Genomic DNA, 14673 nt, shown 5'->3' on the forward strand with positions numbered 1-14673 from the left:
TCTTTAAAATATCCAAACAAAACCGCGATAGGTTATATTGTAGATTTGATTACTGTTGATAACTTTAGGATCATTTGAATAGGGTGTGGATAGAAGACACAAGGCTATGCAAGCAGAAGAAGAGAGCAAACAAGGCAAGTCAGGCCAAAACACAGCATGCAGGACTAGGCACAAAAGAAGAAACTTGGACAGGAACTTGGAAGCTCAGGAGTAATGGACACATAATGGTACAAGCACGCAATTTCTAGCTAAGGAGGCCTCAATAGGGCAGCAGATTGCTACTAATTCAGAACACCTGGCTTGTTAGAAAAAGACAAATGGCATAAGAAGCAAAAAGAACCAACAGATGTGAACGTACATAACTTGTTCCATTAGCTTAGGGCCTATGGAGCAGGCACTATATCACAGGCTGAGTACTGTATAATATGCATGGAGAGAAAAGAAAAATTGTCTCATAGAAGATGAGGCAGTGGCACTATGACTCTAGATATTGGCCCAAAAACAGAAGAGAAAGACAAGCAAATTTGCATGATTGGAATGACAGACAAGACAAGATCCATCATTTACAATAACTTATTGTCAAAGCTTATCTAATATTTCCTTGTACAATGACACCTGCACAGGTCACAGAGCATGCCTAGAAAACTACCACATAAATCAGTGAGGTCCCCTCCTGACCACTGTGTCTATTGTCCATGGGGCTGCCGTAAAGACATTTTCCTAAAATTTTCTAAATGCTGTTAAGAACAGCTCAGGCATGGTAGGAGCCCCGATAATCATGTTCAGGAAATAGAATAAAAAATCTACAATGAGAAAAAAATAAAAAATGATTTAGAAAAAAGCATATGTGCTGCTATCTGGTTTTACTGGCAGATAAAATTTTTGGTCATACATTCCCTTTAAGTCAATTGTGTGCCAAGAAAGTCTATGACTGCCTTATAGCATAACTCTTGTAAAGTCAATTGACCTCTTCCTTGCTTTCCATGCCAACCTTCTGCAGTTCTCCAGAGTGGCAGGTACTTGTTTTGTTCATTTATGTTATATTTATGTTATATAATTTTATGCTTTATATCCCCAGTATGGCAGGCAATGTATGAGAGTGACAGAGTTAACCAACTCTGGCACAGCCCCTAGGGAAGCTGAGATGTGGGCTGTTAGTGCCAGCCCAAGCTCAGTTTAGTCTAAAGGAGTTTAGAGTTTGCAGAGAAAGTGAGTTGTTTTACTCACTCCTTAGCACTAGGCCTCAAGCTACAGAGACTAACCCTTTACGTATGACCTGCCAAGAGATAACTGTCTTTACACTAAAATACTCCTGAAGGGAGACAGAGAGAGAAAAAAATTCCAAAATCTGTAACAGCCAAAAAACTGAGTGAGTAAGGTACATTGCTATACAAAAGCTATAGACATTACTGCGGTGAGGGGAATACTGGTAAGGCACCATCCCCATTTAGATACAACCAGGTCAGTCACTTCCGTAAGTCCATATGTCACAATAGCTTATTGTAGCTATCTTACCAAAAGCATTAGCCTCAGATTCTGCAGAGGAAGAGTGGAGGAGTACATTAAATCTAAACCTGACCTATACGCATATAAGACCGTCTGGGGAAAGATTTGCACTGTGCATTCTTTCACTGCACTGATGCTAAGGAGCAACAGTGTGAGGAAAGCCACTGTGATAGACTTTCTGCCGCCAGAGCCACTACCGCTCTCATCCTCTGCTTTGGCCCCTCAAGGGCTTGCTACACTTTTTATGGTTTGTTTCTTCTTTAAGAGAAAGCCCTCAGATATTGCATATAACACAATGGTTCTCCCCTGGAAGAGTATCAGGATAAATGTGCTCCTGAGAAAATCGTCCATCTATATACAGAAAGCGTCTATTTTTACTTGTAATGATGGAAAAAGTTTAAACATGAATATCATATCTTTCCACAACTATGTATTTTTGGTCAATGTAAACTTTCTCAGATTTTAAATTAAATAATCAAGTTCAGAATAATTAACTCTTTTTCAAGATCATACAAAATAGTTTTTCTTTTCAAATTGCTTGTCCCATGAGAGCAATAAATAAGCATAACCTAGGCCTTATACACATGAGAGTGGTCCAGAGCAGTTATATGGCACCCATCGACTTTTATGAGGCCATTTCCGTATCTCCACATTCCTAAAACATGAGAACGTATTAAGAGACATCAACCTGTTTATGCTACGATCGTGGTGGAAAAGTCACAAATAATGGCACATGCCATATGTGCACCATAATTAGCGACTTTTTAAGCTTCTCACCACTTTTTCAAAATGATAAGAAAAGGATGTGGGACTTATCGGACTTGCACAGGCTTCATACGGCCTACTGGATTTACTATAACTTACACCACTCCAGGCCCTAGCTAGCATAGACTTCAGTTTCTTGCACACTGAGTGGCAGAAATGTGCCTAATTTATTAAGAGGTATCTGTCTCCTAATAAATTAGGCACATTTCATTCCGGCACACAGGGATCAAGACTGGCGTATAGATAGGAAAGTCTTGATAAATGTCCCTTTTTTTTCTAGAAAGTTGTAGGAATCAAGCTAAATAAACTGAGGCATACCCCAACTGGATGCCATATTGTTCAGATATTTTCTCTCAGAATAATTTGTTTTCAACTTTCTAACTGTCTTTTTTTGTTTTTTCCCGCCAACTTTGTCAAATATTTTGGAACGTCAAAGATTTTTACAAATAGATAAACTAAAGTGAACGAAAAAGATTGGAAAGGTTGTCAACCCTGCCTCTAGGGCAGTGATGGAGAACCTTTTAGAGACAGAGTGCCCAAACTACAACCCAAAACCCAATTATTTATCACAAAGTGCCAACACAGCAATTTACCCTGAATACTACAGTCCAGTATAGTCTATCTTCCATGTACTTTATTATTTAGCTATAATAGCCTGCCTACATTCAGTGAACTATGTGCTGTTCATAGTGCGTAATGCGCTGAATGAATTGTTGGAAAAGTCTAAGGCATATTGGTACACCATAGACTTTTTCCAGGGTGCGGGTGCCCACAGAGAGGGCTCTGAGTGCCGCCCCTGGCACCCGTGCCATAGGTTCGCCATCACTGCTCTAGGGAATAATACATCCATAATACCATGCCGCAGAGAGCTCCATAAGGAATCACACAGATTGCTGGCGGTGCCATGGTATAGAGTACGGATGCTCAACCTGCGGCCCTCCAGCTGTTGCAAAACTACAACTCCCAGCATGCCCTAATAGCTATAGGCTGTCCATGCATGCTGGGAGTTGTAGTTTAGCAACAGCTGGAGGGCCACGGGTTGGGCATCCCTGGTGTAGAGCAAGCTCTGTGCACATGCCACCAAAGTCTAAGCTATAGGGATAAGATTTTGACAGATAAACCAGTTTGGGCCATAATAGTAAACTACTGAACAGTGGTCCTTTAGGATGAAGTCTTTTCAACAACGTAAAATGGTCTTTCCTTGGCCTTCGTAACTTAAATCCACATTCAACTTTGCAGGATAATAGGCTGAACTGGATGGACGTATGTCTTTTTTCAGGCTTAGTATGCTAATATACAGTAGCACAAACGCTGTCGAAATGTGGTACTTGTGATTAGCTGGAAGCTTCATGGGTATTTCACTGGTATTACTGTAGTGCAGCCATGCTCAAACTTCGGCCCTCCAGCTGTTGTAAAACTACAACTCCCACAATGCCTTGCTGTAGGCTGATACCTTTAGGATGTTTGGGCATGCTGGGAGTTGTAGTTTTGCAACGACTGGAGGGCCGCCGTTTGAGGATGCCTGCTGTAGTGCATGCACTGGTTGATTGTCTAGTGGCGCCTCTCTACTGTACAGTGTGGTACTACATGTTCTGTACTGCTCTTTTCTTGTGCCAGGATGAGCTGCTCCATAGGACAGCAGGTGAGGGTGGCTCCATTTTATTTTTATGGTAAGTTTTATGTACTGTACAGGACCCTGAATACATTCCTGGCCTCAACATAAGTGATTTTCAGCTTCCAGCTGTTCTAAGGGTATTTTCACACTAGTGTTGTTCGGATCCGGCAGGCAGTTTAGGCAACAGGACTGCCTGCCCCATCCGGCAAACCGTATGCAAATGGAAATATGGTGATATACCGGATCCTTCTCTTCCGGTATCATCCAGAATAACGGATCTGGTATTAAATTTTTTTCACAGATCAAAAGCAAAAAAGCTCCTCCTATGTCCCGGCGCATGTGCAGACTGGAAAACTGGATCCAGCAGCGCGGAAATTTCCGGAACACTTGGTACCGGATCCGGCATTAATACATCTCTATGGAAATGAATGCCGAATCCGGAAAGTAAGGTAGCATTCCGGGATTTTGGCTGGAAAAAATACCGTACAAGGGACGGAACGGAAGACATCCTGATGCATACTGAACGGATTGCTTTCCATTCAGAAAGCATTAGGACAAAACACAAGTTTTTTTCCGGTATTGAGACCCTTTACCGGATTTCAATACCGGAAAAGAATAACGCTAGTGTGTAAGTACCCTTGTCTGTCTTCAAATGTAAGGACATACATTATCTATACTAGTGTTTTGCTTTAATCTTCATTAAATGAGTTATCCAGGAATTTGATATTGATGACCTTTCCTCAGGATAGGCCATCAATATCAGATTGGGCGGGGTCCGACTCCGGCACCCGCACCGATCAGCTGTTTGAAGAGGCCGCTACGCTCGCTGGAGCTCAGGTCAGCACTGCAGTCTCTTCTCAACTTACCAAGCACAGCGCTGTACATTCTATAGTGGATGTGCTTGGTATTGCAGCCCGGCACCATGTGACTGATATATGGTGACGTCACTGGCCTAGGAAGAGGCCTAAGCACTCACAGATCACCGTGGCCTCCCCGAACAGCTGATCGGCAGTGGTGCCTGGAGTCGGTTCCCCGCAGATCTGATATGAATGACCTACCCTGAGGGTTGAATTAAAATTCCCGGATAACCCCTTTAATCTTCAGAAATATCAATGAAATGAACATTGATAATACATATTCACAATTGCATAGAAACCCCAACCCAATGCGCATTACACAATAAAGGTTGATCTATTCACACTCTACTCAGACCAAAGCACTACACAGGAATCAATCTGAAAAAGGAGTGGAAGTTGTTTTGGCTTCAAGCCAAAGGCCGCATATTGTTTCAAACCATTTACCGTATTTTTCGCCCTATAAGACGCACCGGCCCATAAGACGCACCTAGGTTTTTGGGGAGGAAAATAAGAAAAAAAAATATTTTTAACCAAAAGGTGTGCTGTGTGTTTGGTGGGTTTGGAACTAATGGTGGTCTGTGGATGGCACTATTACTGGGGATCTGTGGATGACTGACACTGTAATGGGGGGGGGATCTGTGGATGACTGACACTGTAATGGGGGGGATCTGTGGATGACTGACACTGTTATGGGGGATCTGTGGATGACGGACACTGTTATGGGGGGATCTGTGGATGACGGACACTGTTATGGGGGGATCTGTGGATGACGGACACTGTTATGGGGGGATCTGTGGATAACTGACACTGTTATGGGGGGATCTGTGGATGACGGACACTGTTATGGGGGGGATCTGTGGATGACGGACACTGTTATGGGGGGATCTGTGGATAACTGACACTGTTATGGGGGGATCTGTGGCTTGCACTGTTACGGGGGGGGGTCTGTGGCTGACACTGTTACAGGGGGGATCTGTGGATGGCACTGTTACAGGGGGGATCTGTGGATGGCACTGTTACAGGGGGGATCTGTGGATGGCACTGTTACAGGGGGGATCTGTGGATGGCACTGTTACAGGGGGATCTGTGGATGGCACTGTTATGGGCTGGGGGGGGGTCTGTGGGTGGCACTGTTATATATGTGCCATCCACAGACCCCCCAGCCCATAACAGTGCCATGCACAGACCCCCCCAGCCCATAACAGTGCCATTCACAGATCCCCCCCCCTGTAACAGTGCCATCCACAGATCGCAATCCGAACCGCCCCCCACACCCCCCTCCTCCCGCCCGCCCGCCGCCGCACAAAATATAAGTTGTCATATTGAATTAATAGATATTAAACATGCCCCCCAACTCCTATTACTACCTTTCATCCTAATCGCTGCTGTAGAAATCAGGCAGGCAGGACGGCCGGCCAGGGCGTCTCACTGACGTCACTTGCCTGCGCCGCCTACTTCATTCATAGAGTAGGCGGCGCAGGCACGTGACACGAGTTACGCTGCCGCCCGCCCGCCTGGCCTGAATTCTACAGCAGCGATTAGGAGTAAGGTAGTAATAGCAGTTGGGGGGCAAGTTTAATAACTATTACTACAATATGAGATCTTATATTAGCATACCGGAGCGGCGGGGCGGTGCTATACTACACTGACTGCACCGCCCCGCCGCTATTGCCGGCCCCCAGCTCCTCCCAGTCCCTCCCCGAGTCCCCTCTCTGCTCATACATCGCAGCTTGCGATGTAAAAGTGGCAGCATTCGCCCCATAAGACGCAGGGGCATTTCTCCCCCATTTTGGGGGAAGAAAAAGTGCGTCTTATGGGGCGAAAAATACGGTAGGTGTTCTAGCAGACAATGTCAATTTGTACATATGCAAAACTGCATCAATGAACTGCATCCAGTGGGAGATACAAGGCATCTTAAGGGTTTCCAGTTTAAACGTATTGATTTAAAACAACAGAAGTTTGTAAAAACTTCTACAGTATATAGTAGGTAGAAGGTCATTCTTTTTATTTCTCTGTTCTGATGGATCAGCAGAAAACGAAAGCTCAACACAGATGTGAACAAGCCCTAAAGAAGAAAAAGGAGTCCTGGAAGTGATGATATGGCCCCCACAGAGCCTTGATCTCAACATCATCCAGTCTGTCTGGGATTACATGAAAATACAAAAAGATTTGAGCAAGCCTACATCCACAGAAGAGTGTAGGGAGTGTAATCGAATATTAAAGTGTACAAAAACATTTCAAAGACCCAAAAGTCCTTGTAAGGACTATTGTGTGTGACAGCAGCAATATATTTTTGTAGAGCAACCTGTGCTAAATTGCTCAGTGTTAGGGAGAGCTATGCATAGGAAGGGACAGAGTGTAAGGAGTGTAATAGGAAGATTTTTATACAAAAAACTTTTCAGAGACCCAAAAAAACGTTTAAGGACTTGTGTGTGACAGCAGCAATATATATTTTTAGCGCATCCTGCGCTAAATACCGTATAATAGACATCTCCTGTATAAAGTGTGCACATCCCTAAAATATCAGTGACATCCAGTGCAGTTTTTCAGTAGACGGTGTCCGGTGCGGACTGTTAACCCCTTCCCGACCCATGACAGTTAGTGCTAGCTAATTATATATATATATATATATATATAATGTATATATACACACACACACATATAGAGATATAGATATATATGTTAGTACTAGTTTAGATTTTTTAACCCACACACATGCCTTCTGCATGCATGGGTCCTGCACCTGCTGAGCGCCACTGACTGCGTCTGCTCAGGTTTAGTGCCTTTTTTTTAATTTTTAAATTTTATTTTTTGGAGCCTTTTTTTCTAAATTTTTATCTTATTCTTTCACTTATCTTTTTCTCTTTTCCTTTTTTTCTTTATCATAAATGTTATTTTAATTCATTCATTACAAGCCCCCCTCACATGTTAAATCACTACATACGCCCCCTGACTCTTTTTACTTTACATACACCAATAAAAATAAAAATGCCCAATTCATCCCAGAGAATGTACTCTGCTGAAGAGGCATACGCCATCCTTGCCTCTGAAACGGAGTCTGCAAGTAAGGGAGAAGAGGATGCCACATTCCTCTATTCCTCTACTCCTTCATCATCATCGTCATCCGGTGATGAGGGACTCTCAAGGAGACGCCCCAGGAGAGATTAAGTAGCCCCCCCCCTGTGATCCCCTATGGACCACACCACCTGAGGATTATGAGCCCCAAATTCCAGAGTTTGTAGGAAACTCTGGAATTCAGATTGACTGCACGGGCTTCACAGAAATAGATTTTTTTCTAAATCTATTTCTCTGATGATCTCATAAATTTGATGGTGGTGACCCAAACAAATTTGTACGCCCAGCAGTTTATTGCTCAAAACCCAACATCCTCATATGCTAGACCCCTAGGTTGGACCCCATTATGAAGTTTTGGGGGCTGTTGCTGCATATGGGCCTGGTAAAAAAAAAAAACCATTAGACAATATTGGCGTTCAGATGTCTTGTACCACACTCCAATTTACAATATGGCCATGTCCCGCTCAAGATTTGAATCCATTTTGAAATTCCTACATTATAATGATAACACACAGTGCCCCCCGAAATGACCCAAATTTTGACCATCTATTCAAAATAAGACCCCTCCTGGAGCACCTAAATTCAAAATTTACAGATTTACAGAGGTGTTCACCCTAGAAAAAGAAATTAGCATAGACGAGTCTCTTGTACATTTTAAAGGAAGGGTTAAATTTCGTCAATACCTGCCCAGCAAGCGGGCACGGTACGGAATAAAAATGTACAAGCTGTGCGAGAGTACCTCCGGGTACACCTACAGGTTCCGGGTTTATGAGGGGAAAGATTCCCGGATACAACCCCCTGAATGCCCCTGTCCTAGGAGTTACTGGCAAGATTGTGTGGGACTTACTGCACCCACTGCTGAATAATGGTTATCACCTCTATGTTTATAACTATTACACCAGCATCCCCCTATTTATGTCCATAAAAGCCCGAGGTACTGTGGCTTGCGGTAGATCCATGGTAGGGCAACTACTCCGAAAAGGTGACAGTAAGGCTCTCCGCCATGAGAACATGCTTGCGGTTAAGTACAAGAGGGATTCACACTGCCCAAGTGCGAGGTACCACTACCCCTGTCAACAAGCCAGACTGCATCTGTCCGATAAAGTTCTGAAGCCCTACAGTGCCATGCATAAAACTAAGGTGTGGTACAAAAAGCTTGCCGTATACATTGTACAGATGGCAATGTACAATGCGTACATTTTACATCGAACTGCAGGCCACACAGGAACTTTCCTTCAGTTCGAAGAGGCGGTAATCAAGGCCCTAATTTTCCAAAGTCAGGAAGGGGAGGGTGCCCGTGTTGTACCAGGACAACATTTCCCTGGTGAAGTGCCACAAACAGCAAAAAGGGGAAAGACCCAAAAAAGATGTTGGGTTTGTTACAAAAGGGGAATACAAAAGGACACCATTTATCAGTGCGACACCTGCCCTGATAAACCAGGCCTCTGCATAAAAGAATGATTACGAACCTACCCAGGGGCGTAACTAGAAGTGACTGGGCCCCACAGCAAATATTTGTAAGGGCCCCCCCCAGCGCGCTTCGCACCTCCCTCCTTCTGTGTAAACCCCACTCCTTTGGCACAGTGTAGCGGTATACTGTATATTGTGGTGCACAGTGTAGGCTATATATGTATAACATAAACATATTTCACATGAAAACTTACAGTTACTTGGCTTGGCCCTTGGGGATTTCGGACGCCACTTCCACACTTGGCTGGGGGCTCGGCGGAGCTGATGTTGTGCTTTATCCTAATGAGAAAGATTTCATAATAAGGATTTGGAGAAGGGGCAGAGAGATAGCAGAGCAGGGAGAGGCTGGTGCTGCTACTAGGGGGGGAAGGGTCATACCATGGGGAGTAATAAAGCCCACCATAATGCCCCCCCCCCAGTAGTAATAATTCTCCTTATAATGTGACAGTGCAAAAATACCCCCTTGTAATGCTCCCAGTTGAGCTAATGTCCCCATAGTGCCCCCATAATGTGCCAGTATAAAATACCCCTATATAGTGCCCCCAGTAAATTCCCCCATAGTGCTCCTCTCCCCCTCCCTGCTAGTGCCCCCCATAATGTACCAGTATAAAATGCCCCATATATAGTGCCCCAGTAGATGCCCCTCAGTGTCCGGCCTCTGATAGGCTGCCGGCCTAGTGTCCCCCCCAATAATGTGCCAGTAAGTGTCCCCATAGATGCCCCCCCATCATGTGCCAGTATCAAGTGCCTCCCCCCCCCACATGTCCCAGTATCATAGTGCCATCCCCCCCATGTCCCAGTATCAAGTGCCTCTCTCCTTCCCACCCCCCATGTGCCAGTATCATAGTGCAAAACCCCCCATGTGCCAGTATCAAGTGCCTCTCTCTTCCCCCCATGTCCCAGTATCATAGTGCCATCTCCCCCCCCAAAAAAGTGGCAGTATCAAGTGCCTATCTCCCCCCATGTGCCAGTATCATAGTGCCAAACCCACCCATGTGCCAGTATCAAGTGCCAACCCCCCCACATGCCAGTATCAAGTGCCTCTCTCCTCCCCCCATGTCCCAGTATCATAGTGCCATCTCCCCCCCCCCACAAAAAGTGCCAGTATCAAGTGCCTCTCTCCCTCCCCCTCCCCATGTGCCAGTATCAGATGCCAACCCCTCTCCCCCCCATGTGCCAGTATCATAGTGCCAACCCCCCCATGTGCCAGTATCAAGTGCCAACCCCCCCCCACATGCCAGTATCAAGTGCCTCTCCCCCCATGTGCCAGTATCATAGTGCCAACCCCCCATGTGCCAGTTTCAAGTGCCAACCCCCCCCCCCCACATGCCAGTATCAAGTGCCTCTCTCTCCCCCCCATATCCCAGTATCATAGTGCCATCTCCCCCCCAAAAAAGTGCCAGTATCAAGTGCCTCTCTCCCCCCATGTGCCAGTATCATAGTGCCAAACCCACCCATGTGCCAGTATCAAGTGCCAACCCCCACATGTCAGTATCAAGTGCCTCTCTCCTCCCCCCCATGTCCCAGTATCATAGTGCCATCTCCCCCCCCCACAAAAAGTGCCAGTATCAAGTGCCTCTCTCCCTCCCCCTCCCCATGTGCCAGTATCAGATGCCAACCCCTCTCCCCCCCATGTGCCAGTATCAGGTGCCTCCCCCCCATGTGCCAGTATCAGGTGCCAACCCCCCTCCCCCCAGGTGCCAGTATCAGGTGCCAACCCCCCTCCCCCCCAGGTGCCAGTATCAAGTGCCTCTCTCCTCCCCCCCATGTCCCAGTATCATAGCGCCATCTCCCCCCCCCACAAAAAAAGTGCCAGTATCAAGTGCCTCTCTCCCTCCCCCCCATGTGCCAGTATTAGGTGCCAACCCCTCTCCCCCCATGTGCCAGTATCAGGTGCCTCTCCCCCCCCATGTGCCAGTATCAGGTGCCAACCCCCCCTCCCCCCAGGTGCCAGTATCAAGTGCCTCCCGCTCCCCCCGCCCAGGTGCCTCCCGCTCCCCCATGGCAGTAACAGTCGGGTATAAAAGCGCCATCTCCCCCCCCCCCCAAAAAAAAAGTGCCAGTATCAAGTGCCTCTCTCCCTCCCCCCCATGTGCCAGTATTAGGTGCCAACCCCTCTCCCCCCATGTGCCAGTATCAGGTGCCCCCCCATGTGCCAGTATCAGGTGCCAACCCCCCTCCCCCCAGGTGCCAGTATCAAGTGCCAACCCCCCTCCCCCCTAGGTGCCAGTATCAAGTGCCTCTCTCCTCCCCCCCATGTCCCAGTATCATAGCGCCATCTTCCCCCCCCCACAAAAAAAGTGCCAGTATCAAGTGCCTCTCTCCCTCCCCCCCATGTGCCAGTATTAGGTGCCAACCCCTCTCCCCCCATGTGCCAGTATCAGGTGCCTCTCCCCCCCCATGTGCCAGTATCAGGTGCCAACCCCCCCTCCCCCCATGTGCCAGTATCAAGTGCCTCCCGCTCCCCCCGCCCAGGTGCCTCCCGCTCCCCCATGGCAGTAACAGTCGGGTATAAAAAAAAAATACCCTTTCCACCATGTCAACGATGCAGCCTCTTCCTGTGTCCCGCCCTTTATGTCCATATATGGAGTCAGTGCTTGTATTTCAGAAAAGTTTCTGCTGGGATTTGAACCCACGACCTTCTGCTTCAGAGGCAAAGCATTTAACCACAAGACCATAAGGGCAGCCTTGCTGCTGACTGAAAAATATGAGACTTCTACTGTTATAGCTGGCTAAGTGTACATCTATACACATGACAGCTGCTCATATATAGAGATATAGCAGAGCTGAGTGTGCTGGGACAGCTGTCATATAGAGATATAGCAGTGCTAGGTGTGTTGGGGCAGCTGTCATGTGTATAGATGGACAGTTAGCCAGCTATAACAGTAGAAGTCTCATATTTTTTCAATTAGTTGCAATGCAGCAGGGTTCAAATTCCAAACACACCAGGAGACTTTAGGAGACAGATTAGATCACATTAGCGAGGGGGTCTGGTCAGCTGCTGTGAAGGGGCCCTGAACACGATATTTAACTAACTTAAAAAATAAACTGTCACACGCGCTGCCGGGGCACCGGGCCCCCGGTAGTTACGCCACTGAACTTACCACTCATCCATGGATTTTTAATTTCATCCTTTATGGGCCCTATAATATTTCCATATCTCTGATTTAGTCCACCTCACTTGTATACCCACTTTCCAACAACCACTACATAATCTTTTCTGTGAGACACCAGTTTGGTAAAAAGTACCCTTTTCACCACTTAAAATGTTCGTACGGGGGTGCTCTTTCCGAAATGGGGTTACTTCTTGGGGTTTTTCATTTCTGGGGACCTCTGGAAATTTTTTAAATGCGACATGGCAGCTAAAATCCATGTATGCCAATTCAGGCCTGCAAAAAACATATTTTGCACTTTGCCTGTAGAGGCCTGCTATGCACCAATACAGCAGGCTACGAGCACATATGGGGTGTTTGCAAAATGGGGAGAAAATGGAGAACATATACTGGGGTGCATTTTCTCCTTTAACCCCTTGTGAAAGTGAAAAATTGGGGTCTGCTAGTAAGTTTTCATTTTTACAAATGTGTGCTTTGAAATGCTTATCTTAAGTAATTCTGCCTTCTGTGAGACACCTGTTTGGTAAAAAGTACCCTTTCCACCACTTAAAATGTTCGTACGGGGGTGCTCTTTCCGAAATGGGGTAACTTTTTGGGGGTTTTCATTCCCGGGGACATCTGGAAATTTTTTAAATGCAACATGGCAGCTAAAATCCATGTCTGCCAATTTAGGTCTGCAAAATCCATATTTAGTTGTTTGTATCTAGAGCCCTGCCATGCGACCATACATCAATTTATGAACACATATTGGGTGTTGGCGTATTCGGGGGGATATAGGGAACAAAATTTGGGGTGCATTTTGTCCTGTTAGCCCTTGTGAAAGTGAAAAATGTGGGTGCAAAGAAACTTTTATTTTTACAGCCAAGCGTTTCCTAATTCTGTGAAACGCCCGATGGGTCTAAGTGCTCACTACACACCTTGAAATATTCCTTGAGGGGTGTAGTTTCCGGAATGGGGTCACTTTTGGGGGATTTCCACTCTAGGGGTACCTCAGGGTGTCTTTATATGCGACATAGCTCCCAAAAGCCAATCCTGCTAAATCTGTCCTCCAAAAGCCCTATGGCACTACTTCCCTTTTGGACACTGCCATGCACCCATACATCATTTTATGAGCACATATTAGGTGGATGTCTGCTCTCTCTGGAATCGAACACTGATTCCCCGTTACCCGTGGTCACCATGTTAAGTGCATAAAATAACATCGAAAGTTGATAGGGCAGACATCCAAATGGATCATCGACGGGGACATGCGATCAGGCAGAAGTTATCTAGAGTCAACAAAGCAGCAGGCTCTCGCCCATAATGTTTGCGATAGTCAGCTCACCTGCAGGCCCTCAACCATAATTTTTTCGATGGTCAGCTAAGCAGCAGGCACTCTCCCATAAGAGTCTGGTCAACACAATCATCACCTCCGGGGTCACATAACTAATTAGCATAGAGGAGTCTCGGTTATCGGAATAAACCAGACAAATCGCTCCACCAATTCAGAACGGTCATGCACCACCACCCACAGAATCGAGAAAGAGCTATCAATCTGTGAATCCTTTCTGTGTCCGGGCCGGGTGAGGTTTGCCGTGTTGAGTCATATTAAGCCGCAGGCTCCACTCCTGGTGGTGCCCTTCTGTCAATTAGTTTACGTTTCAGCTTTGCAACCATACTCCCCCCCAGAACCCAAAGACTTTGGTTTCCCGGAAGCTGCTTGGTTCGTCTTGCGCCGGTCCACAAATTTCACCTCTAGCGGCGCAATACGGATGCCACCAGCCGTCCCTTTTTATCATGGCCCCAGTTCTGAAAATCAACAAAATTTTTGCCTGAACTTGCACTTTATATACAAGTAAATATACAGGAAAGAATGTTACCTAACAATTTTTCCTCTAAAATCAATTTAATCTTCGGTTTTGTGCGTATTATTGTCAGTCTGTAAAAGTGGCGTACTAATTGGACAACATCGTTCCCAGCAGCGACCTGAGAGTCAAAGATGCATCCAGACATCCTCCCCATGCTCTTCCCGAACCATTTCAGTGGTGTTTCCATCAATTTCTGACATTTTCCAATGAACCAGGCACCATCCCCTCTCCCATTGACTTATATTATATTCGGGTGCTCGGTCGAGCACCCGAACATCCCGATGTGTTCGGCCCGAGCACTACGGTGCTCGATCAACACTAATAGATAGATAATAGATATAAGATAGATAGATAGATGATTGATATGCAGCGAACCGGACCGCAGGGGCAGTATGTGAGTGCACGGTGGGCTGATGGGGGGTAGT

The sequence above is a fragment of the Bufo gargarizans genome, chromosome 4 (assembly GCF_014858855.1).
Source record: "Bufo gargarizans isolate SCDJY-AF-19 chromosome 4, ASM1485885v1, whole genome shotgun sequence".
Classification (NCBI taxonomy): domain Eukaryota; kingdom Metazoa; phylum Chordata; class Amphibia; order Anura; family Bufonidae; genus Bufo; species Bufo gargarizans.